The following is a 27,764-nucleotide window of genomic DNA, read 5'->3' on the forward strand; positions in this document are numbered from 1 at the left end:
GGTAGCTTCTACGCGCATGTCGAATTAGCAATGAAGAAGGCAACAATGCAGTTCAGAAATGGGATGGGGATCAGACGGCAGAAAGGTCAGTCAGAAACTTCCAAATTGACAGTTGCAACAGTTGGAGAGATACACTGGCGCGCTTCGCAGAAATAAATAACCTGAGTTTGATAAACACATTCTATTACAAACTAAGGAATTGGACTTAGGCATTCAAAGGTCCCGATGGGACACCCCTAATGAAATTAACATCATTCTTGTGAAAACCCAGGTAATATAAAAGGCATAGGGGTCCTACGTGAGATTCGGAGCAGCGGTTATAAGGTGGTTATATGCAAGCCAATTATAAATCTCAGAAGAGAAGGAACGAAACTCGTGAACACTAAGAAATCCCGCATGTAATCAGCAATAGTGGGGTCGCAGGAATTTAAAATAACTCTTCAAAATAACTTCCCGTATTTGAGCGAGTAGAGCGAAGTCAGTGTGGACAGGCTTAATGACAACCTAACATCCGGCTATCAGTGAATCAGCAGTAGCTGTGGAAAAACCAATATGCAAGAAATAAACTGGAAAACTGAGAAAACGAAGCAACTAAGTGCCAAACGTAAGAACATAAAATTGTCAGGTACGGTGGATGGGATTGAATAGTCGAGCTGTCAGAACCGATCACCTGAAATAAAACAAAATGCACTCGTGCGTATAACATGGCATGGATCGAGCTATATAAATAAGAGGAAGCTTGAAAGAAATTAAGAGAAAGCTAGCCTTCGGCAAAGGCAGGATGTACGCACTCAGAGATGAGCACGGAAACATTACGCACAACTTGCACAAGATAATTAGGACGGCAGAACGATCCTACACCAGGTTGCATAGCAGCGAAAAAACCCCAGGGGTAACTACAGAGAGCACGAGCTCAACTTGCGATGTCCCACTAGTAACTTAAGAAGTTGGAAAGGCTCTCAAAGCATTAAAATATAAAATGCTGCAGTTGACGATGGCATGATCGTAGATCCTTTGAAGGAGGGAGGAGAGTTTGTTCTGCAAAAGCTTAGTGTCCAACGTTTGAATTCTTCAATACTCAAAAGTGCCCATGGCCTGGAAACATCAATATTATTCTGATTCATAAGAAGGGAGATCTCAAGAACCTAAAAAAAAACAGGCCCATCAGCCTACTCTCCGTCGTTTACAAGTTGCTTACCAAAGTTATAGTTAGCCACATATCCAACCGCCGGGATTCCAAACAACACAGAGCAGCCCGCATCTTTGAAAGGGTACACACGCATATATCACATCCATTGTCGTCCACTGAATGGTAGAAAAATCCGCAGACTACAGTAAACCTTTTCACATCACTTATAAAGACTACGAGAAATCGTTTGACTCCGTGCTTACCCGCACCCCTTTTAGAAGCTGTAAAACACCATGGAATACAGGAAACCTACATAAGATTTCCAGAACAGATACGCGGGGGCAGAATATTCATCCACAAGCAAAACGATACATTTCCGACACTAAAGGAAGTAAGAAATGGACACCCTCTCCAAAAACTATTCACCGCATGTCTGGATGGGGTATTTAGAAAGATTTGCAGGGAAAACATAAGATTGAGGATAAACGGGGAACAAACACTTGAGCCATTTGAGGTTTCGGATGACAGTCTCGCTTAGTGGAACTGCAGAACACATGTAAATAATTCTTAAGAAACTACAATCAGAAAATACAACCGTGGGGCTAAAAGCAAATATGAATAAAACTAAAAAAGAGGAATAAGCCCACCAAGAACGTCTTCTTCATCTTAGGAAACAAAACATCGGAAAAACTGGGAGAATATAACTACCTCGGGCAGATAGTTAGTGCTGACCCCAACCACGAACAGAAATCCGACCGAGAATAGGTATAGGTTCAAGAGCACTGGGCAAGCGCTCCTAAGTAATGAGAAGTAAGCTACCTCTGTCACTCAAGAGAAACATCTACAGCCACTGTATACTGCCTCTGACGACAGTTCTAGCTGAAACTTCGCGCCTGACTAATTACCTTCCTACCATCTTAAGTCACCTCAATGGGCCATGGAACGAATTATTTTATGAATTACCCTCAGGGACAACAAACGAGCTACCAAGATTAGAGAACAAACTAGATATGACGATATCATAGGTCAAATAGTATAAAAGAAATACACTTGGGCTATCAATGCAGTGAAACGGACAGACAACCTGTGAACAGTTAGGGTAACAGAGTGGATACCAAGAGATGGGGATAGAAGAAGGGGCAGGCCGTTAATCCGATGGAGGGATGAAATACGAAACTTCGGTGGTAAACGTGGACCTTAGTAGCGCATGGCGGGAGTGCTTGGAGGTCAATGGGAGAGGCCTTCGTCCTGCAGTGGTCCAGTTTTTGTATCGTGTTTCTGTTGTATCGTGTTTGTTGCAAGTTCTTTTAAAAACATATTGGGTGTCATGACTTGCATGGTGACCAAATATGCGCGACTGAGTGAGCATCAATACGGGTTTATCTCCGGCGCGGGCACGCAGGTGTTATAGAAAACTTGCCTGATACCCCTCTGAACAGCATAGATCAGATAAAGGTTTCGGTTGGGTTATTTCTTGATCGAAACAAAGCGTTTTGTATACTGAAAAACAATATGCTCTGTAATAGGTAGTTGATTTGGTTAATTGATTATCAGGTTTTACGCGCCCACGCTAAATAGCTGATGAGGCCCGCCGTAATGGAGGGCTCCGGATTATTTTGAACACCTGGGTATCTTTCACGTGCATCAAAAAAACGAACACACGGGTGGTTAGCTTTCCTCCTCCGTTAGAGAAGCGTCAGCAGCGGCCAGGAATTCAACCCGAGATCTTGGGCTCACCACCACAACGCCTTAGCCACTAAGCCACCGCGGCGGGTTGTAATAAATTACACCGGTAAGGCTTTAGCGGACCATTTCTACCTCCACTTCAAAGTTACTTTCGGGATCGTTCTCAAGTGCTGTCACTTGGATCAGGGCTGAATGAAAGGATCCCCCTTAAGAAAGATGCTCGCAAGGATCCATCTTGCCACCTGTTCTTTTGAATTTAAATGTAAATGATTTCGCGTCTGTTGGCAAAAGTTTGCTAATTTATTATTACGCTGATGACACCCTGCTGGAATCTGGCTTCTCAGATAGTTCACTGGCTCTTTCAAATCTTGTGAATTATGCTACAAATGAAGCCGACTGGCTCTATTCAAACTTAATAGCAATCATTTCTGTGTTTCCGAAATCGACAGAAAACAGCGCCAAGTCTGCTGTATTACTGTGCACAAATGTAACTGTGCGTCTTGCTCCTGTACCCGCAAATGATGTGTCTCGTCTGTTAAATACCTAACTATATTTTGATGGGCATATTTCTTGGAATACACACATGAAATAACACACACACACACAAACGTAGAGTTAAGATTACTTAAAAAAAGCACAGCCAAGACTTCTCTTTATAAGTCCCTCGTGCCGGGTTCGGACAGTGTACTTAAGGCAAGCGGTGTACCGTTGTTCGGTAAGTTTTTGAGCTAATCATCATGGTAAAATATTTCTGTTGTACGGATTACATACCCCTTAGTGTTAAACCTATACCTCTGCGGAACATACCCCGCTATATAACGCCAAGGGGCACTACCCGTTACAGAATGGCTGCGACGCTCTATTATATACCTGCTGTTTTTAATGAATTGCCTGACGAAATGTTCTCATCAACTATACGAAAACATTTCAGTCCTGCCATTCTAGCTTTAAAACATTGGTGAAGTACGTATGTGCGCGGGGTGTCCGTTTCATTGGTTCTTTTATTTCTCGTTGCTCCTTGTTGATGAGAAAAATGCTGACCATGTAGTTACTCCGTATGTTTATTTGCTGTATTTTTGCTTGCGCGTGCATGTTTTTAGATTTTTTCTTTTGTATTTATTGCGTGTCTTTCTTTCTCTTTGTCGCTTTCTTCGTTTTATTTTTTTGTTTCAGTTATGGCTGTCAACGAGTACTTTGAGAGCTGTGATGGCCACTGGTGCCGGGGAACACGCCCCACAAGGTCGCCTGTGTGTTTTGGCGGGCCCATTATACATCTGTAGGAATTCCTTGATAATAACCCCCTTATTATCTTATAGCCTTTTATTTTTAGTTTCTGCATTACCCGCATCTGGGATCCGTATTTCTTGAATATGCGACTCCCAATATTCCCACGAATACGTTATCTCTGGCGAGGTCTTTCCTGAGGCAGGACAACCGATCGCAAATGTTTTGTCATGCTGCTGACTCCTGTGCCCGTTCACGCTACGCAAAAAGTTCCCGTACCTTGGTTTTACGCTGTACACAGGAGAAACGTTTCTATTAATCTTAATTCCTTAGTAGCTGTAATAACTTCGCCTTCTCTTCTCCCGCGATTAATTTGGCTTACATATTCTACCAGCGCAGCACCCGGCGAAGCGTCGCATTTGCGCTTGTGTGGAGCTACATTAACCTCATAGACTATATTAAGCATGATGCTGTCTACAAGCTAACAAACTAAAGGGGCACTCTGCCATAATAAATGTTGTCGTGGCTTAGTTTGAACGTAGGCAACGAGATGCGACGAGACACCGGTGACTGGCCGACTGACTTTGTCGGAGGGTCGGCGAGCTGTGCAGTAGCGCAGTCAAGTCAAGCCGGATGCAGTACGTGTCATACGAAACATCATAGGATATCTGCAACTACAATGCAGAGAGGAGGATAGCACCTTCGAATGGATTTCTTTTACTAATTTAAGTCGCTCAAATGCACCGACAGTGGCCGAAACATGGCCTAGGGACTCAAGAATACAATTTTTGCAAGTAGTTCGACAACGTTTCCAAATCACCCCAACGTCCTTTTTATTTTAATTGGTATCATCTTTTAGCTACCCCTATTTGTTGTCTTTCCAGTTGCACGGGTTTCTCCAGTTTGGTCTGGTTATTTTATTTTATTTTAATTAACCATAGATTGAGGCATTTTGTGGTTTTGTTGCAACCCCAGGCTGGAGGCGGTGCGTTAAAGCTCCCAACCACGATGAGTGCCTCTTGTTTTATTAAGCTCAGAGTTTTACTTCCGAGCTCTCCGAAATAGGCCACATGTTTTGCGCTACTATGTTCATTACAAATATAAATGCTGGCTTAGTTTTTCGGACTTCAAACGATTCCCATCACGACTTGATGCACGCTTGGAGTGCCAGTGTTGTGTTTGTTACCGCAAAATTTCTCTCGACAGCGTTGCAGCAGGGAGTGTCTCGTCAGAGAGATGGCAAAAAGACTTTTACCCGATGCTTTACAAGGAACGGCCGGACGAGCTAAATAATCTGTTAGTGAGAAGAAATATTTCTGCTTGGGACAAAAGGTGTTGTATACTGGGCGATATTTTAGTTTGAAGCTGTCCGCTCAGGTCAAGCAGACCGCCTGGCCCCTTCGGCCCGCATATGGTTCAGATAGTTTTTTTCGGTGGCTTAGGTGAGGTTCTCCTTTTTTGCAAAGGGTCCAGGCTCCGGCACGGTCGTGTTGTGCGCGCCGTCCGCAACTAGTTATCGTCACCCGCTCGAAATGCATTTTGCGCTTTCACGCTGTTAAACGCCCACAAGACGCCTCCTTTCCATCTCCTTTCTTTTCAGTGCGTAGTTAGTGCTATGCGACAAATACACCTTCGGCATTCATTCCGCCATCGGTAATCCTGTGTTGATTACTTATGGAGTTTGAGGACCAAAAACAAAAAAGCACGGACAACCATGGTGATATTCTTCAGCTACAGCTGCATCCCAATAATGCAGTACAAGCCCTGATTGAGAGCCAAAAGGGTTCAAGAAAATACAGAAAAAAGCCAGCCTACGAATTTTTTTCATTCGCGCGCTATTTTCTCTCTAAATTGGCATCCCGCCCTTGCGTTGTGTTTCCAGGTGAAATAAAGCCCACTCTAACAATACTCTTAAAGATGCGGACTACGCTGTACTTTTCTTCAAAAGTGGTCATTGAACACAGTAATTGTTACATGTTATGTATCATAAACGAAATAAAAAGAAAGGAAAGGCTGGGAAGATAAACTGGTCTTGATCTGCAGTAACTATCTTTTCTACTTCCAAAAATAATGGACAATTCAAAAACTTGAGTACAGCCATCGGAGTATATAATTTCCATATTTCAAACACATTTATAATAGCTGCTAGCAGATACCCGACAAGGAATGTTTTATTACAGGCTCAAGCGACGCTCACTAGTAGCGTGACGAACGGCGCATGTTGAGGTCGAAAATATATTAGTTATTACTCAACAAAACTTCTTGGCCAAGGTGTTTCACACCGAGCTTGGGAAACCACGGATTGGCCGGACTTGTGTACCCAACTTGGAACACGGTAACTTCAAAACGCAGAATTGTATTGACGGATTTTATTTTTGATCACACGCGAATATTAAACAGGATACCTATACCTTCTTCGAAGGGGATTATTTGAAAAGACATGCGTCAAAGCTTGATGCCCATGCGAGTTCCCACCATTAGCCAATATTAGGGCTAAGGTAAAAAGCTACGGCTCTGCCAGGCCCCGTAGAATAGGTTGATTGTGAAGGCCCCTGTGCCGCCCGGGTGAAGTAAATTGTTTCGTGTCAGGCCCGGGACCCGACTTAAAGGCTCAGGCCGTGCAGGTCTCTGAAGTGTGTATCGTGCTCAGAGGTGGTGGCGTATAAACAAAGCCGTGTATAAACAAGCCCGTCTGTCTGTATAACCTGTCCGCCTGTATAAACAAACCCTGTATAAACCCATGTATAAACAAACCCGTCCGCGAGCTTACTAAAGAAGGAAACTTCTCACCTGAGGACACAATCTTCTTACAGTAAAAACATAACCCGCGCTTTGATGACACTGAGGTGGTCCTAAACCATCGAGACGAAGTTTGTACCGTGTAACAAGCTTTTTGTACGTTATTTCAAGCAATGGCCTCTCTGTTTGTCATTACTCCGTTTTTTTGCGTGATAAACCGAGAGTTTAGCTTAAAAGTGTCCAATATGCATCATACTTCTCACGTCCAACATTCTTAGCTACCTGCATTTTAGTTTACGGCTCGTGTAAGCTGTCGCAATGTACAAAATGCACATGCAATAGGGTGCACAATCTACATCGCCATATTCTTATAAAAACTATATCTTGAATGCTATTGCCCATGTTGCTCATTCGTTTGTGTTCGTCTAAACGATTGCATAAGCCTTTTCTGCTCACGACGCACTTCGACTTCCCCAGTCCGATGCACTTTTTTATGCATGTCTAACTGCATTATTGTTGCAATGTGGTGCTATGTGACCTAAACGACGATGAGGCCTGTGGAATATAGTGCTATATTGTCAACGTTTGAAGAGAAAGAAGCTTCGTGTGCGCGCAGCCTGAGCGAGCTCTCTGATTGCCGCCATATACATGCTGTGAATATTCAATCGCATCTCTTTGTAACTGGGCCTCTTCACCATCAATCATGCATCACTTAATGTGACGTGCCGCAACATAAAAATATGGAGACTATATTTTAAAACAACATGTTTTCCACTGGAGAGATTGCAATAAAATTCAGAGCACTGTTTTAGTAAAGATGTTTCTTAATTTCGAAAGAGATAGAGGGCAATCCTGGAGCTGGTGGCATGTCTTTACGATCGATTTTTATTCCAAATAATTACGAGCACGGCAGCTGCTGCATGTGAACAAAGAAAATTGCCCAGGTATCAGTGCAACAAAGGTTTCGGTGGCGTCAACGTATCCGGAAGAAGAGGTTCTCGCAGACAGCCTTGAAATGGTTCGCCACCATTCCTTCAGCCAGATATGAAGTCCCGCATGTATTCGATTGCTTTTAGAATGTAAGGAAGGTCTGTAGGCTTTAGATTTTTCATGCAGCGCTGAAATGGGAATACAAAGAGTGAAAGCGCATCTAAATTTTTAAAATTAAAAATGGGAACAAATCGCGCAGTAAAACGGAATTTTAAAACGAAAGCCGTTGGTAGTTGTATGTTAGGCCCCAAAAATTATCGCCATACTACAGTGCATCCCAGTGGTAACACCTGTGAAGGTCTCAAAAAAATACCTTTCTGCATGACTGAAAGAGCGGTGCTGGAAGCAGTGATTTTTACACTTGTTTTCTAAGACTCGCTCCTGAATACTTCAGTTCTGTACTGAACCAAAAAAGCACGTGTTTATGACAGTTTAACGGTTACTGTCAGATGCACAATAAAAATTTGTAAAGAAAGAATGTGAAGTGAAGTGAAGTTTATTTTTTTTTCATAAAAAAGAGGGGACCGAGGCAAAAAGAGTTAAATCCTGATGAGGCCTCGGTACGCTAAGAAAGTACGCAGTACTGATATAAACGCTAAAACCACCTAATACACAGAAGGTGCAGCTATCAAAATACAAAACTAATACAAAAGCAATAACACTTGCAATACAAAACAGTGCGCAATAACTACTCAAGTACTTGTGTAAAAAAGATAGAAATATTTATATACATACTAGTGCATACATGCATGCAGACATACATAAATACCTATACGCATTTATCTCGAAGGGGGTAAAGTACATTTTCACATTGGAATTTCGCCTTTAGTCAGATGTTGTTTGGTCTTTCTCTTGAACATGTTTCCAGATAAAAGAAACTCATCAGCAAAGGGTTTTTGTTTACTTCGCTGGGTACTTGAAAACTCTGTTTTTGTTCAGCATAATTCATCCGCGTTCGCTGAGCTCTTAGTTTTACCACGCGATGTTTGTTAAGTATGTTGCTATCAGGAACAGAGTACAAGCGATTCCGGTGAATTTATTGAAGCAGCCGCAGATTGTACACTTGGTTGGGTTTTATTATGCAGCGTTCAACAAGCAATGTTAGCCTACGTACGTTTTCTGGTGCATCACGGTATCCCTCAATATAAGGCAAGGCTTTTTTTTTCACAGGACCAGACATTTTTGCTAATTTGAAGGCGTGGGCGTACCTCTAACAAAAGTACAATAAGAAAGGTTTGAAAAAAACCGGGCATTATACATAGACACTTTGAACCAAACAGGCAGCAGATTTTAAATCCTAAAAACGGGCCAATAATTTCCTTAGTTCACAACCAAGCTTGGAAATATGTGTTGAATCCCCCGCTGGGGTATGCTCCCTCATTATCATCATTGCGTGTATAATCCTGTCATTAAAGTGGAGAACCCCGTTCCGGTCAGCCTTGCCACCAAACCTTGTCAGCCTTGCCACATAACAAACCCCAACATTTCGTGGCGACGAACCCGGGAAGAAGACCAGACCGACATAGATAGCCGCAGGAATGCCAGTGGCTGCAGGTATGTGATACCCAGATCCGTTAACCGCCCACTCATCCTGGGCCACGTGGAACCATGGCTGATAGTGAAGGTACACCGATCAAAGACTCCCTCGAAGGCGCCGACGCCAACACAGGCGTTCCTACCGCCGGCCTCGAGGGACGGGCCACTGACCAGACTCGACCGACACCGGGCGTGGCAACCCGAGGTGCACCTACGAAAACCGACCACAAGTCTCCAAACAACGCAGACACGCCACGTCCCGTCCAGTCTGCCATGCTTGGCATAATCTGTACCACTACCGAAGAGCAAGCTGGTGAGCTGGATGCTCTGCGCTCGTTCCGGAAGCATATCCGTACCGACTTTAAGAGCATCTCGCCACGTAATAAAGCTGAAAGCTAACAGGACCTTCATCAAATCACAAATGATCTTACATAATTGGACTCTGATATTTTTTACTAAATCGGAGACGAAATTCAACAGGAAGTTGAGGAGAAGGATCGATACACGTTCTTCTATTTCCAATCGAGAGCTTGCCTCAACAATTGGATACAGTGCCTCTACCACAATAAACTCCTAAATATAAAATCTACAGCCTTTTGCGCAATGGTTATCTTTCTAGAAACGCCCAGAGACGTCTTATACTCGTTCACCTAAAGCGTACCCAAGCCTGTCAGAAAATACTGCCAGAACGTTTCATCGACCATGGATCTAGGGAAAACTCAAACAGCCTTCATCCAATCGAAAGCACAACGATCTCCTAAAGAAACACGCATTGACCCGGCATCGTAGGAGATCGAGTATATCTTTTTTCGAGACTTCTTGAAGGGCGAATCCATCCCGGAAATTGCCCAAACCCAACTAACTTCAATCGCGAAAATCTGTGACGTTGCACTCATGCGCGAATATAAGTCATTACTGGAGCTGGAAAATGTGGACAACCGCTGCTCGTCACAGCTGATCGACTTGAGGAAACAGCGAAGCCTTGTAAAGAAAAAGGAAGAACAGTTTTTTTGCGTTGAGGATCATCACGGAAGTATCGTATTCAATTTATTTATATTTACACTAACCTTATTTACGGGTAACCTATCACCAAGGTTGGTTAAATAAGCATTGACGGTATCTTGAAGCACCGATAATGAACAGGAAGAGAAGAAAAGATTTTTGTCATCAGCGTACATAACCAGATCGGAAGAGCTTTGTATTCTGTCGAAGTTATTGAAATATGTAATGAATAATAACGGGCCTAGTATTGATCTCTGCGTGACAACATGCCTGCCTAACTACCTGTGTATAGGAGGATATGTTGTATGTTCGAACATATTCGGACCTAGAACTCAACAATAGCTTCAACGCAATACCTTGAACCCGATAGTTGCAAAGCTTCTAAAGAAGGGTCTCATGATGTACGCAATTAAATGACTTCAGAAAATCTAAATATATGCCAAAGGTATATTCTTTCCCTTCAATATTATCTTATATCTTGCCATTAGCAACTAACAGTGCTTTCTCTATGAACTTAGTTTTTGTTAACCCATTTTGTGAATCAACAATGACATTGTGTTTGTGCAGTACATCGGCTATCCTACAATGGATAACACCTTCAGAAATTTTTGACAACACAGGCAGAACATAAATTGGTTGGTAATTCGGCAGTTCATTTGTGTCGCCTCCTTTATATACTGGAACGACTCGAGCAAATTTTATATTTATTCTCTGAAAAAAACTCCAGCTGGCAGTTTCTGAATATCAATGTGTTACAATGCATCGCGTATAACGGCACAGATAGTACTTTACAGAATCACTTTTGTATCTACATATCCCGCAGATGCGTAATTTTAGAAGAAGGTATCAATGTAGCTGCTTTTTGGGATTTCTGAGCGTGAGTACTATTGAATTGAGCATGGGAGTGGTGAGGCCCAACGCGTATTTGCAGGAGTATGCGGGACAGAATTTGGAGAAGCGGCAATAATAAATTATTCATTCAGGGCGTTTGACAGCTCACGATCAGTTAATTTACCATTTATGTAAATATTTCTTCAAGTTGCATGCACTTGGTTTCATCGATCAAGGTGCTGAAATCTCGCCACACTTTACGACTATAACTTTGAATGGGGGAAACATTTCCTAATCAGTAGTTACATTTGAATGTTTTAGATCTTTGTTGACATTATTTATGTATCTCTATATTCAACAAGCAGACATACATTTCTGCTGTTGAGAAACTGTTGATGCATTTATATGTCTTTTTTTTGCTTGAGCATAGTGATTGACCTATCCAAGGCTTCTTAAACTTCGTAAGAGTAAATTTTCTTTCTATTTGTCGGAAGGCGGTGTTATACTGGGTTACAAAGATATCTACAAAAGCATAACATGCTGCTTTGACTTCACAGTCTTTTATATAGGCTCCGAATTAGTATCTTTGATTCATTTATGAAAGTGCCAGAGAGCGAGGTTATTAAAATTTCGTATTATCTTTGTAACAGTGTTTGTTGTGTCATTCAATTTGAGACTTATGAAGCTAAATAGCGGCACATGGACACTCATATCAGAAGCTATTACGCCAGTCTCAGTGAGGGGAAGCTGAACATTGGAGATACAAATGTCTAATAATGTTGATGTGTTGTAAGTTACTCTAGTGGGTGATATTACTATTGCCTGAATTCGAGGAAATGACGCTCTGCAATTCCCTTGTATAACCAGCGTCCGATAATAGGTTCATGTTTAGGTCAGCCATTAAAATATAGGAAAGCTTAGTGGAGTCGAGGAAAGGGAAAAGACTTTCGAAGAAATCGAAGAACTGGGATTTCTTACCCTGGGGTGTATGTATATAGCAAAAACAATTATATTCCTGATAGGTATAGCTAAATATTCAACATTTGGATTTGTGATTGTAAATCGCTAATCACAGAAAGAAAGTAATATTTTTTACAAATAGAGCAAACTCACCCCCTTTTCCATGGAGCCGTGATAAACCATTGTAAATATAGTTATCGAAGAAACACTCATCGGTATCAGTGCCAAACCATGGTTCTGAGAAAAGCCTGCAGCCGAACTGAACCGACAGTGACCCAAGCAATCAATCAAGCTCGTCTCGCTCTTTTTTCATGCTACGAATATTGCATGGAAGGCTGAAAAAAATTTTATGTTGACACTGCTAAAGCCAGAATTAAAGTGATCAGTTTCGTATCTAATACAAGCAGGTGAAACATTCCTGGTGACAATTCAAGGGTGACGAGCATGCTGCAAACGCCCCTTCCTCATTTACTCATCTTGGTCTGATCAGACAAGTCCTGTATCCTCACAGCGTAGATGTGTTCGTCTTTCCGCGGGAAAACCTTTCCTCCGCTCTTCGGGAAAATTTCCATGCCACTTCTTTTTTTCGAGCAATAGCGGCACCCATCAGCTGTGTGTTGGCCTTAGGAAAATGCTCGTAAACATGCACTGAATTTGTCTGAGAGAAGCCGAGCTGCTTATCTGTGATATTCTGCTTCCTACTCACTTTTTTATCCTCATCGAACGGAATGGCAGCAAAATACATACTGCAGTAAGACGGAGACCCATCACAAATTGCGATGACTTGGAGTTCGGTTGTCGATACGTGCAACTCAACACATCGTATAAGGGGGTTAAGTGATGGTCATCTATGCGGTGATAAGGAGAACAGAAATGAGTGCGCTGTCCTGTTAGTTCGTTTCATCTATTCGTAGTTGCCCGACACTTGAAACCTTACGAAAGCATCATCGCCAATATTAACACTGCAGTAGCAATCAGAACCGGAAGATTTCGCTGTAATCATAGCAAGAATCGTGAAAACTTTGCTTATTGAGATCCTCCCGCATGGTAATAGCATGCTCAGCACACCGAGAGCCCCTTCGTGCAAAATCATATATACGAACTATGTCAATCCTGCTGGGCGACAGAGTTCTATGGCGTGGTATACCACAATATTCAACTCTGGGAATGTGCTGTTTTAAGCCAGGAGATTTTTTTGTGCTAAACGCGTATAATTTTAACTTGCTTCCTTTCGTTCTTCTCAGTACTGTAATCCGTAAGCGCCCTTTATCGCCGCAGTTCCTTCTCCAGACGCTTCAGCAAGCTATTCATGTCGAGTGAGCAAGCATTGTCGGAAATGACAGCACCAGAGCTTCCCATAAAAAGAGCTCCTCCCCATTCCTCTTGCTGTTCCGTACACTTCCGAGACACGTCCACATTCTTGCTGTTTATCTCGCCTATCTAGGTTCTGTTTGCATTTCTCTTGTCGTAATTGTTATTCTGCCATGAAACTTTCTGGTGGTATAAATATGTATAGTTTTCTAGAATAAATGTATTCTGTTGGCTCGTTAAATCACCGTAGCCGCTTTTTCTGTGGCCGAAAGACGTATAAGCTAAGGTATAGACATGAAAATCTCCGGTGTGGCCGCCATGGGTACCTTGACATTTAAATTGCAAACATTCCAAAGAAACTAGAGGCCGTGGCAATATTACTACGGATTCAGTAGAGTACTTTTCGGTCGAAAAAAGGAGACTGGATGGTCGGCGCACTTGCTCTTTCCCTGTGTTCGACTTGCTTGTCACATATGCTTCCGGGTAATAAAATTAGCTTCACGATTCGTCCTCTTTAGTTTTCGACAAACATTTAGGGTTTTTCAAAACGCTGGTTTGTCTTTTTTACCCTTTTTGAATACCGTTATGATACCTTAGCCGATATATGAAAAAGTAGGCAAAGTTTTGTTCAGATAGAATGCTGTTCAAATTTTTCAGGTTGTCATAAAGAATTTAATTCACTTTAGGCGACCTCAGCAGCCTGCTCCTGCCATTCTCGGGGTCACCCCTCTGCCACCTTTCTTCTCAATCATCCTCACTCTTACCCTCTCGGTCTGCAGCCTCTCCGACCTCTCTTTTCTTTGCTCCCCTTCGCCATCCTGGAGTATACAGCCTAAAGCAAGTCGTACTGAGGGAGACAGGTGAATGATGCCGACAAGAGGAAGAACCAAGTGAGGGCCCACGAATGCTGGTTGCATGATAACCTATGTTAACTTCGAGCGCACCAATGGAACAATGCAGACCACGGACAGCTTCTGTGCAGTTCTGTTTGAGGTTGGTTAGCCTTGGGGTGTTCCTTTGTTTTATATTCGGACGGACGCAATGTGCGGAGACAGTGAGCGGCAGCATGGGGTACGCTTTTCCTTTTTCATTGTTGTTGAAAGAAGGCAAGGCTGTCTCCGACGAAGCCCGAGTTTATTTTTTGGCGCCTGAGCTGCTTTTTTATTATCACGGTTGTAGAGGTCCCGAGAATTTGACTGAGCGCACTTAAAAGGTCATGCAAGCCAAGGGCTCTCGGGCGCTGTAGTTGGAAGGGGTTTGAAATTGTGCGTGAGTGGAGGGGTTGATCCCGAAGAAATATTGAACGAAGGTGACATTGCATAAGATGGTTCGGGGGAGGACTAAACAAGCTCTTGTTCTTGCTATCAAGCAAATGATTTTCTTTCAGCGGTGCACAAGCTTTATTCAAGCAGGTAGAAAACAATAGAAGGAAAGAACAGAAAGAGGAAGGAGAAACAGGACCTCAATAATACACAATAATACGTTTCTAAATATTCTACATACGCAAAGCAAATGATAACAGGCTACACATAGCAATTCTACGGGAAAAAAACCTCTTTTCAAAGACGATAGCCGTCCTGGGGTTACTTAAAGGCAGACATTCAGCCACGCGCCCAAAAGGTGAAAATAATTCTTGAGTGACGGGTTAATATTCAGCAAACCATTTGCAAAGTACAAAATGCGTTGGCAATTATGCTTATCAACATTGTTGAGCAAAAAGAAAAGTTTTGGCGCATTCGAGCTATGAAATCGATACATCTTAAATTTGCAATGTTGTATAAAATTCAAATACATGTCGGCCTGATATTTGCGATACCAGCTACAAAATGCGCCTTGAAAAAACTGTCTTGAGCAGAAAGCACAAGAACCCCTGTCCTAGCCCATTTATAGCAGTGAATCATGGTGAAAGGAACAAATGGTCTCAGTCGATGACACAAGCAGTTTAAAGCGACAAAATTAAATTGGCCTGAGCTATCTCCGCTGTTGTCATAGTGGGTGAAGCGAAACGGGAGGGGAACGCATCAGATGTGAGCGTGGAAGAAAAGGGGGACGTTTATTTTGGAGTTCTGGCAGAAATGCTCACACGGACGGTTTGTTATGCGACGGCCTTCCGTGATTATGTAGTACTTCTGGCTAGCAAGCTTCCGGGATGCTGCACACTACTTGCGACATTTAGTGTACAAATCGCCAGATGTGCTTCTTTTCGCAGGCGGCATCTGCGTCGGGGCTAGTGTTAAGTTGCCGGCAAAATCTTGCAAGTTTGTTCGGGGTGGTGCTTGTCACTACTTTTTTTTAATTGTGTACCAAACGTTTAATTCGTTAGGAATTGTCATTGCGAAATTATGCTCATCATGTCGCTCCCGACTATTCACTGGGTTGACAGCTCGTATGTCACAAAAAAATGATTCGGCTACACGCGTTATTGCTTGGCTTGGGAAGCCCGCATCAACCAATCCCAAATCCTGCGAACTGAAACTTGCGCTAACGTTATGCTTTAAGGCCGCCTGAGGCTACACTTCTTATGCCCGTCTTCACAATTTTCGAGCGAGAGTAGAGCTGGGGTACCCGTCTTCAACACTGCTGTAGGCGAATAAAATTTATCTTAAGGCCCTTTTCCCAAATATTTGCATACCTGGTGTGTTGTCAGAGTAATTGTAACAGAAAGCCATACTTGGTACTATAAAACATCTAGGATATTCGTCAAGCACACCAATTTTCTCTGTCTCAATGACCATTTTCTTATCAATGGCTCAATGGTTTTGGTCAGCTTAAGAACACTGCGAACACCAGCCAGTGTACGGCACAGATCCCTATGATTGTTAATTTATTTTAAAGTACACAATACCTCAGTAGACTTCCATGGATTTCACCATCACTTTCAAGCCGCCTTCCTCAAGCTGATACGCGCAGTGAAAGACGCTCTCACATACCCATGGTATCAAGTACTATTCAGAAATGTACACCCACCACGTGTCCTCCTCCATATCCGCCAACACATTTGTCAGCTTCAATGGCGATTACAACAATGTTCGAGCAAAGCAAGGCTCACTGTGGTTACTAAGAAGCATGCTCTGGAATGGACGATCCGCTCGCTTTACGGACGCGGACCGCTACGCAGGCCATCACGAACACGCAGTCACGGTGATGGGCCAGTAGGGCACCCAGCTCACAGCACCCGCAATACAAGCACTGCCTCCACAAACGCCGCCGAGAAAATTACAATCCCTCACCGCCCGGGCACGTACGCTGTGGCCGTGGTCGCGGCGACCTCAGGGGAGCTGTACACGGCGGGCAGCGTACGGGCTCGGGACTCCAACCAAGCAGAAGAGCTGGCCATCACACTAGCCCTAACTAACCCAAAGTGTACAACAGTGTTAAGCGACTCGCGTAGTGCGGTTATGAACTTCGCTACAAACAAAGTGTCCTCGTGCGCGTCTAGGGTGTGCGGGGCCCTACCACAACGACTAGTGCCAGTGACCATCAGGTGGTTCCCAGCGCATATGGGCCCGGTGAGCACGGGTGCGAACCGTAACGAGGAAGCAGACCGAGCAGCGCATGTGCTCACCGGCCACGGCACTGCCCTGAGCCCTCGACCTACGGAAGGCGACAATGACGGGATGATACCGGTTGGCACATATAAAGGGGTGCTGACCTGGTATCGAGAAAACAGAAGGACTTATCCGCCACCACACCGGAATCTCACCCGACGGGAGGCAGTACTGCTACGACAGCTGCAGGCAGGCGCAATATGGACGCCAGTACTCGCAAAGCATGTATGCCCGGAGGTATACCAAAGGGATGTGTGTGCGGTGTGCGGCAGGGATCGAGCCACCATGGTGCACGTGTTATGGGAGTGCCAAGAGACAGACCCACTCACGGACACGCTGCCACCACGCCTTGCCAGTGCGGTGGCCAGCACAGACTGCAACCTACAGCGGGAGGCCGTTCAGCTTGCGCTGGCGGCCCTTGAACGCCAGCGGCCGAACACGCTGCCTCCCACCCCAGGAGGCCGGCGACGTAGGTAACCTCTCGCAGGCAATAAAGATGTTGTTTCTCTGTCTCTCAACAAGCATCAACAAATACCAGTGATGCCAGGACTTCATGCTCGCAATTCCAACCCCGCAACCACCAGCACGGCCCGATATCCCTCTCCCTTCCCGAGATCCATAAGAACGTCTGTTAGCTTTGCGGCATATAATAGTTCGGGCCCCTGGACACCAGTCCCTCGACGGGAATGGGGTGGCACAAGCCGCTGCTGGAGTACATACCCTCCGCGGCACTTCCTTAGAGGGTAAACATCAGGAAAATAACCCCAACGTATTCAATGGCTACGGGAACACCCTCCCCTATAAGAGATACGGGCGTCGACGTTTCCCGCAACCCGTCTCCCACACTTCCCAAGCCGAGGCTTGCACACTTAGGCTGCTTTAGGAAAACTCCTTCACCACTCAAGCCTTGACCACTTCGTCTACCCTACCGAATTCTGTACCACCCGTACAGTTTGCCCCCAGCCCGGCCCCCAATGCCTACTCTCTCTATCCCTCACATCCAATTCCTGTTCCACGTACGAGCAGCGGATGACACAGATCCCAGCTAGTACGTCTTGACTCAGAGAGGACAGAAAAAGTGTGCCACGTTACCATTTGTTTCCTGTTGCCCTTCCTGTGACTGAACCACTAAAGTCGGTCGCACTTGTGCCGATTTCACTAACGTCGGTTCTGTTATAACAATATAGCGAAAGTGTTTTATCGGGTACAATACCGACACATGCATACCCAAACTGTCAATAGCGTTGCGGTATACGACGTAGTATTTCTAGATAAAGCGCGCTGATGCCAGCTTGACTGTTATTTTGATACAAATGTTTACTTGTTATTTACACTTTTCGTAGTTATTTTTAGGTATTTATTTATATTAATCTGTAGGACTATATTCCTTTACGCTATATTAATCAGTAAGCGCACATCGTTGACCCATGCGAGCCCTTTCTATTTAAATAAAATATTTCGTTGTAGCCAGAACTCGTTCTCTGTAGTTCTCCTCGCTCTCATCAGGCTGCCACGTTTCATACATCATTCGCAACCAAACTGCCCAGATTCCCATCTTAAATGAGCAAATTTTTCTGAACACAGGATTCATAATATGCACTTAGGAATAAAAGTAGTGGCTTTACCGTGACGATACTTTTACAAGTGAAGGTTGCACATCGTGGTTCGGGTTTGTCAAATAAGTCACCCCATCGTGAGATCTCTAGCGTTGGAATAACTATCAGTTTGGAGGCATATTCTTCGTTCAATATAAAAAAAATGGCGCAAGGAGCCAGAACCGCCCTTGTGTCCTCGGAGCTCTTTTCGGTTTTTTAAAGTTTGTTGTTCTCTTTTTATGCGAAAGTTAGGCTGACATAGGAAAAGTTTATCATTTTTTGATAATACCTTGAAAAGTTACAACGTTTACAATAATGGTCGTTTCGGCATGTGTCGAATTGGTTTTTGCCCCGGGACACAGCATAATTTTCGCCTTTGCACTTAGCTGTATTTTGTACACGGGGTCTCTGAAAATTCTTCTGGCCGTATTTTGGCCCCAAGCAACATTGTCCTATCGAGACCATATTTACCGCAGCTTCCTTTAAAATTTGCGCTATTTAAATACTCGAGTTAAGCTACCAACACGGCTGACAGTCAGTACAGTTCCCAGCTTTGCGCTAATGGTTACTTTCTCATGACTCCCTAGCTGTAATTATTAACATGCGTTTAGGTAGTAAAGAAGTAAACGATAATGTATCTTCTGAAAAATATGTAGCACATAAAACCACTCATGTTAACACAGTGTTAAGCACAAAATATTGTTCTTCTACGCGAAAGTCTTGAACGTACCCGCATAGCATCTATGGTTTTCTTCACGTCGAAGTTGTGCTCCTCCGGAATATCCTTCGAGAAAAATTTTGCAAAAGAGTTAGGAATCTTCTTTTTATTTATTGCGTAGCTGTGCAAGGATGCTGAAGAGAGTGAACAGTCTTCATCTGCTTTCAAACTCCTCACAAAAATTTTTATTCTCAGCCAAATGATAAGGATAGAAGTGCTGTGATCTAAACAGCGATTGCGGTATACCTTACTGTGATTGTATGCTAAATAAGGTAGCCAACAGTTCTTTTCTATAATCAATCTCCCTGCTTTTTCTGCACCATATCTCTTCCTTGCTTGTGGTGAAAATCCAAAGCTATTAACTAATATTTACCGCAAACCGTGTCTGTGTTAACAAAAAAAGTTCAGATCGGAAGGTCAACCAAACTGCACACTTTAGAGTAAAAATCGGCGCTGAGTCAAGAATAGCTTTTCTTCGAAACCAACTTTTCGGCGGCAGATGCCACATCGAAGCATTGCTAATTCTGGGGAAATATTTGTATACAGTTAAAACCCGATCCAACCAAGTCAGCGGGAACCTCAAATGACTTCGTTATATCGCGAACTTCGTAAAACCTCTAACGTCATTTTACAAGCAATTCATTCTCTAAATAACGTGTCTAAAAGGTGACGCATTCCAACGCCAACCATGACATTGTAATTGCGCCGGCTACAGCGCTCGCCTACGATAATTTACCAATGGGCTAAAGGCCGCTTCGAAAACAATAACAATAAACAGTTGGGGGTTCTCGGGGGGTCGAATTTATTTCCTGCAAAAAAAAGCCTGTGATTGTCGCCTGCGTGCGCTTCGTTACCAATGGGCGTACAGACGTGTCGTAGTGCACAAGCGCGTTCAACGGGTCCTTGGTTCCTTAATGAGCCCCTTCAAATCGCCTGGGCAAGTCAAAGCGTCCATCACCAGGCATGGTGCACTCACAGAAGTTTCGATTTCTGAGTCGTGAGCATCCTGTGATGTGGAATGGCGCTGAATTTATTTGGTTAGTTTGAGTTCATAAAAGCATTCAGCTGTACAGGCACCTGCGGGGGAATCGGAATTTGTTCGTAAGTTTGAAAAACTTCTAAGGTAGGATTTCGTTATATCAGGTGCAGGCTATTTAAAAGCAGGTACTGCTAAATACAGCTTTTGTATAGTCGACTTGTTAAACCTTCCCTAAACCAACACCGAAATATTTGTAGAATGTGTAATTCGGAATGTTTTTAATGATTACATGTAACAATTGGCCCACTAAACTCCGCTCACACAGACGAGGTAGCGCACGCATTTGGCCACTTCTTTGGGAAGGACAGACCCGTGCTGCTTACCCTTTATTGTGCATATCTCCCGGGAGGTAGCACCTACCTAACGAATACGCCACACTGTCAGCACTGCCGTTTTAGAGACAGTATCGAAGATGTCGCCGAGATCCGCAGCCACCAGTGAGGTCGCTTATAGCAGGTAGGCCAAATTATTCTACGAAACAGATAGATACAATATTTCGTCCCGAGGTTCTTTCGGAATCCCGTATGGGAGGGGTTGAAGAATGATGACTCCTCCTCAAGGTGATGGCTAAGCCTCGTCGTCACCCTCGTCCTAGCAAGCTAGCACGTTGTGAACGAGAGCGAGATTAGTGTAAGTTTATATGGTGTTGAAGGGTGCTTCGCAAGCTTCAGAATACAATTGGGAGGGGTGCTAGCCTTGAGAAAGCAAATACCCTGATATCCACATTATGTTTGTAAATGCTAGGAGTTATGTGCTGGCGGCATCAGGATTGCATAGCATGGCCTATGCAGGACCATCTTTACCCGGAGTGCTTCCGACATTCACTTGGTCCACGGCTGCTACTAGTTCTGCCGTAGTAAAGTGATCTTCATTTCGCTATTGGTTCCATGGGTTCCATATTGTAGGTTGCCAGGGGCGGGGTCAAAGCTGACTGCTGTAAAAACACGCTCGCAGCGGCTCGTCCGTAAGCTTCATCGTTGTTTTTGTTTGTGTAGGAGAACCGTCGATACCTATGCCTGCAACTTCATCCTGCTGGTGAGTGCGTGAAAGATAACTCACAGTTGAGGGCTCCTAGGTGGTTTACGATTAAGCTCAGTAGCCTTCCGAAAGGCGGGTACTCAGTAGTCAAGTATATCGTCAGACACAAGCCACACACTGCCGTAACAGCATCAGGTCGGCGAACGAACGTCCCCTGTTAGGTTACGCTCTGCCAAGGTATACCGCATGCTCCACAGATTGATATTTCGGCATTCTGGCTCGGGAGTATTAATGATGCCCTAACGGTGCGCGTAGCCAGGCTCGCCGCTGCTAGCAAGCTGTCAGCTAATTCATGTTCACCTATAAATTTTGGTTTGGATAGTGAATTCATATTGCCGGAGGGAGTTACTAGGACGCCCTGATACCGCTACCAGTCGACATATTGTATGATCGTGGTGCACTCAGTCGTGAAGCCTTTGACATCGATACAGAGGGTTTTGTGTCAGCTTCCCATCGTGGTCAGCTGGGACGAGTAGTGGTTTACGATGTTTGCAACGGCCCAAATTACGCCCAGAATATTGTTGCCCTTGGTCAGCGCTGATACAATACAGGTTGCGAGCACCAAAGTGTCCACAAAAACAAGGTCACCATCTTCTGCCACTTGTTAAAGGCTGCGTCCTCGGACGGAGGACGGGTCGAGAGGCATTGATACCACTGCCAAATACTGCGATTTCTTTTGCATGTGGGGCTGGATCCAGTCAAGGTCCGCGCCATGGACAGCCGGGCGTAGATACGTTGTCGCTACCAGATTGTTGCTCCGGCCTATGCACACTTTGGCAGCTCCCATCTCTTGTATCTCGTTGCCATAATTCGTCGTGACACACAGGAATCTGGAATGCCTCAGAGCACACGGCTGGCTGCTGGCCGATATCACTTGATTAAACAAATGATCCACGAACAGGATTGATTGTCGGAGCACTATAATTCCTGCACACCTAACTGCCCAGTCTAGTGCCACCTGTTTCCAAGGAACTGATGTGCTCATTTGAATCAGGGCGTTAGCGGGCAATCGCATGGAAAATTGTAAAACGTAGTGGTGTAAAGTCGTCGCAGCATACCTGCATTTCAGACGGTGAGTGTAGGGTGCGGAGGAGGAACTCTAGTCGCAACCTACGGTTTTGGAAAAAAATTTCAGCCATTCGGAGCGGGATGGTAGGTTAGGTGCTTCGTGGAGCTCAGCATTGCTCGCCCTATTGTAACGCAAGGAGCGTGAGGTAACTGGTAGCAGCGTGAGGTTTCCCATTCTCTTCCTGGAAGAAGTGAACGGGTGTCCTTGTAAGTTTGATGAGGGGAATATTGTAGTTTTTCTTTAGAAGTTTGAGATATGATCGTAAGATTCCTCCTCTGAAAATTGCGGCGTTCTTGTGAGTGTGTTATAATGGTGGCGTAGAAAGAAAAACCCGCCCGCATCTTCCCACGGGGGGAACTCGAGTAAATGCGTCGCAGAGTGGTGGGGGTATCGCGTGACTGTTGCGTAATTGGGTATGGTTTGGGAATGCTTAATTGTTATTTCGTCTTTATTATTCTTATTTATTGAATGAAGGAGAAGCGAAGGCAAGGAGTGTAAAGTTAAAGTCTATCTTTATTGCTTGGTGCCGTCAAGCAAAGCGTCAAGTCAAGCGAAAGCCAAGCAAAGACGCCCTTGACTGAACTCCGAACGCGCGCTCCGCCGCTTATATACACACCACCCGCGTTCGAGGGAGAGGAGTACGGGGGAGAGACGCGCATGCGCACACTTCCGTACACAAGCGCGCGAACTTTCCACGCACCCACCACGCCGTTATCACGTGTACACGCCCTGCCGCCGTTACTGTTGAGCATGACGCAGCGCACGGGTAGCTACGACGCATGAGCGCACAGACGCGCTCCCCCCGCACCGCCGCAGCTGTTGTTGAGAGCGACGGAGCGCACGGGGTACACGCGCTCCTCCCACACCGCCGCACCTGTTGTTGAGAGCGAGGAGGGTACGGGGAGAGACGCGCACCTGCGCGTCGACGCGACGCGCATGCACAGTGAGCGTGTGGACGCCGGCGACAACATCGACGTGTGACATCGCGAGCCTAAGAAATGCTCCGCATTTAAAACTTACATCATCTTCCCGTGGGGAACCCTGATGAGGATGCGGAGCATCGTGGCGGTTCCGTGTGGTTCCATTGTGTTGCCGTTATGTTGAGTGATCTGGTTTTTACTAGCGCCAGAGGGAATTCCGCGTCCGGGTCCACACCGGTGGCAAAGGCACGCAAGTACTGTTGTGTTACGGTGAGTAGGCGGTGGTTCTCGAGGCGCCGAAACTCGTCCATCATGTTCTTGTCGATGTTGTCTCCGTGGTGGAATCAGTAGTCTCCGTCAGCGTTGGTGAGGTAAAGGTTGTTGACATTGGTGCACCGGCTGAGAGCAATGTACACGCCCTCCTTTTTGCAGCTTTGTCTTCTTTTTCTTCTTCTTCGGCGGTTCCCCTACGGGAAGATGACGACGCTGGTTGAACGCGAACCTATATCGTGATGGATTCTTTGGTTGGCCGATCCCTAGGGGCATCCTGCCACAATCAGCATCAGAGGCGCTGCGGACGGGGCTGGTTGAGCTGCAAGTTGCGTGGCGCTTACCGCCACAGCTTTCCCACGGGAAATTCAACATCCTCCTCTAAAGCTTTCAGTTCGTCGTGTCCGTTGCCGTTCAGCTTCGCGTGCTTCATTTATCAGTAGCTTCTTGACGTAGTTTGAATGAGTCAAGGACATAAGGCGCGTTCGTATCACGTGCTCCTGTCCCGGATTTGTAGCGCAGTTGGAAGAGCTGGGCGCACCTCCCCTTTCGGCCAGAGAGTCGTAGGATCGAAGCCGGGCGCCGCTAGCTTATTTCTTTTTTTTATAGTGTAGTATCGCGCAGCTGTGGGTGTAAGGAGGAGAGTTGCGCATGCGCAGTGCGAGTGCGGACGGCGACGCGGGACATGCCGAGACCATCAGATGCTCCGCATCTAAAAGAGGGTCCACATTTCTTGCCGCAATGTCTCGGTCTCTATTTGTGAAAAATAAGCACCCTCCCGGTGGCTTTATGCCCGAAAATAATATGCGCAGCCTTTTACGTGGCTAAAATAAAGTCGGAGCGCTGCTGCTTTGTGCAGCGAGTAATAGTTGCGGCGCGCTGTATATTTTAAGTAAAATTATTAACCTATTCCTTGTATAAAGAATACGTATTTCATCCTTATTTTTGCAAATTTAGGAGTACCACGATAAATATTCTCAGCGCAGTGATCGGTCCGCTAAGAGGTTTTGAAAGTATTTTTTGTTATTTTGTGTTAAATGGAAGTCCGGTCCTATTTCTTTCTGACAAATTCAAGAACATCTCCGCTACTTGCCCCTTTAAGATCATCCACCTTCTAGACATAGCGAACCTTGCTTGCTTGTAGCTTGCATTCGAAGAATGCTCGAAAAAAACGAACATTGTAGCTTCGAACGACCTTATTTCAACCCACTTTTATCCCTCCTATCTTTAGATAGAGGTGTTTTTTTGGGGGGTAGGGAATAAGAAAGAATCACACAACCAAAATAATAATGCAATATGAACAAGATTTGGATGGAAGAGACACTAAGAAAACCGCAAAACACTCATCAGCCATAGATTCGGGGAGAGGCGGGGTGTAACCAATCGTAAATCGCAAAAGATTACTTTTTAACACTGTTGTTATGTACAACCATCAACTTAGAACCGTGATTTTTGCAACATACCACTAATTCAATTAGGTCACAAAATGCCCCAACAATTTTAGTAGTTTATTAAAAAAACGGCTTCATCGACCCTTTACGCAAAGTATTAGTGTTTAACCAACACGGGAGTCGGAAAATAAATTGGTCGTTCTGCAATTGTACGTCATGCGTACTCATTTTCAATGTAGGTTTTGATGCAGACTCTACGTACCGGGAAGGCGGTGATCCATGCGTGTGATAACTTTTCTATACAGTCCAGAACCTTGTCGTGAAACGATGTGGACTTCTGTAAATTTCCAAAGCCGAACAAAACAATTTTCTCAATAGTCGATACAAGTTTCATGAATTTTGCATTTCAACAATGTATATTTAAAAGAATAATGGTGAGGATGCTTGTAGGGTTTAAGGCGCCGACGCAACGCAGGCGATGAAACGCGCTGTAGTGGAGCGCTCCTGATTTATTTCGAGCAACTATGGATATAGAGATTTCGGCATGCGCCGGAATCTCCTATACACGGGCGTTTTTGCTTTTCAGCTCCGCAGGAAAGCAGCCGCCTCGGCCAGCAATCGAACCCACGTCCTCGTGCTCAGAAGCACAACGACTTAGCCGCTCAGCCACCGGGGCTTTTAACATGACAGTTTTGTGCATGTTTTGTAGGCTGATAAAATGTTTTTGTTTTGTACGTCTCTGATTAACGTGCCTGCCTGGGATTCAGCAGAGGGAGGTACCTTTGAGGTTTTCAATCAGCTGTCGCCTAGGCCATTATAAAATCCCTCCGAATGACAGTAAGGTGATGTTGCCCATTGCCTACATTCATTACACGGGCTGTGAGCTTCCAACAAAACATTGCTTTCCCGTTGCGTAAAAAGGGTGATGAGCACACACATCGAGCGCGGTGCAGCAAATATTCTTCCTCACCGCAGTCGGAATATTTTCCTCAGCGTATATTTCAAATGACCAGTTTAAATAAACAGTTATCATGCGTCGTAGGTGGAAAACTTTCCTTCCCAGCCACGCCACATGAAACCTAGCTGAATACAATAGCACTAGCTGAGCGAGAATCGTCTGGGGCATCGATCGAGCGGAAACATCCCGAAGGTTGCGGCTCACATTTTCATAGTACAGGATCGCGCGGTACTTTTTGTTGGGAGTTTTTTTTGTAATTTGCTTCATTGTGACGTGTTGATGTAAAATCTCAAGAACCTTCACCTCCTCGCTTAATTTGAAGAGAATTTTTCACGCATTTTTAGAGCACAATTTCATTAAATAAATTTTCGGCTTCAGGTCTTGATATGGAAATAATTGTTTTTTGCGTGTGTGGGTGTATAACTACCGTGATGCTATATGAACTTCGGAACCGACGCACGCAAGCCCATAAGCTCAAGAAAAAGCAGCCTTTGTATTCGCGATAGAGCGCGTAGTAGTAATGATTGCGAAAAGCTTAACTGGTAAGATCAGGAAATCACATACATAACTACATACAGACATTGTGGCATCATGCCCACCGTAGCGCAACATAGTTGACATAAAGTTTCATCCTGTCATGGATAGAGTGCCTATTCGGTTGCAACTATCTCTGCTGTGACGCTCCGACCATTTGGTGGATTTCAGGGTTTTAAAAGATCTTATTAAACATTTTGTGTACATACATCGCACGTAGTTATTAGTCGCTCCGACCATTGGGTGCATTTCAAGGATTTCTAGGATTTTATTAAACATTTTGTGCGTATACACACCGCACGTTGTTATGAGTAATGAAGGAGGTCCCAAAGTGAAACTGTCGGGGGCACCTCCTATTAATAAATTGGAAAATATTCTTCAAAATATTTAGGTAATCGAGGTACGGGTCAAACACACCAATGGAATATGCAAACAAAACATTAAAACAAGAAATCATACAAAATTGGCTCTGAAAAAACAGGTTTAAGTACTATAAACAGGAGAAAGCAGAAAAAGCATTATTCAGAAAAAAATTGTTAAGCAAGGATGGTATTAAACTACTTTACAATGTGGAAGCAATATACTGTAGCAGTACTAAAATATCGCAGTTTATTACGGGACAGCCTAACACGCCAATAAAATATGCAAGCGCTAGAACAAGAAATTATACAATATTTGCTCTGGAAAAAGAGGTTTAACTACTCTACACAGGGCAAACAAGAATGTATTATTCAGGAAAATTGTTCAGCCACAACGATCTTAAACTACAGTAAAATGAACGCAAAGAATAAGACAAGTTATTTGTAATTGGTAATGCATTCAATACTTAAATTATTGCCAAAATGGCTGTTTCCCGTTATTTGTGTAGGCCCTATGCAGCAGTAAGGTCAAGTACTTTTTTGAAGCACGCTGTGTATATTTTCTGTAGAGGGAGTTTTGTTTTCTTGTGACTACATTATAACACATTGTTACCCTTCCCCACCGTTCACACTTACGTCATTGCTATCTTCGACGTCAGCGAAGCAGAGATGATACGCAGCGCATACTTTTGTCGTCTCCTGCGAGATTTGTGTGAATATATTCAAATTTGAGTAATGAGTGCAATGTTGGATGCATATAATATGAAATATAGAGAATACAACCTTTGTAGCAATCCTCTATATTCCCCACTAGCAATGCCGTCAAAATGTATGGAGCAGCAGCACCTAATTTGTCATCGGAAAAAGTACTACTTCGCCAGATAAAATATGGATCGTCCTCAAGGTTTGCGTGACCC

The 27,764-nt window shown here is 44.4% G+C and overlaps 1 long non-coding RNA gene across 1 annotated transcript; it reads right to left on the reverse strand.

Annotated features, from left to right (window-relative positions):
* Nucleotides 1–19,280: 19,280 nt before the first annotated feature.
* Nucleotides 19,281–27,548, reverse strand: LOC144146102 (uncharacterized). The gene is made up of 3 exons (XR_013317661.1): nucleotides 27,484–27,548; nucleotides 25,259–25,333; nucleotides 19,281–19,335 (listed from the first exon to the last, which is right to left on the reverse strand). It is a non-coding gene; the product is annotated as an uncharacterized LOC144146102 (long non-coding RNA).
* Between the last annotated feature and the right edge of the window lie 216 nt (nucleotides 27,549–27,764).

This window comes from Haemaphysalis longicornis, unplaced genomic scaffold (assembly GCF_048455015.1).
Source record: "Haemaphysalis longicornis isolate Haplotype H1 unplaced genomic scaffold, Haemaphysalis longicornis Haplotype H1 scaffold_7, whole genome shotgun sequence".
In the NCBI taxonomy this organism is placed as follows: Eukaryota; Metazoa; Arthropoda; class Arachnida; order Ixodida; family Ixodidae; genus Haemaphysalis; species Haemaphysalis longicornis.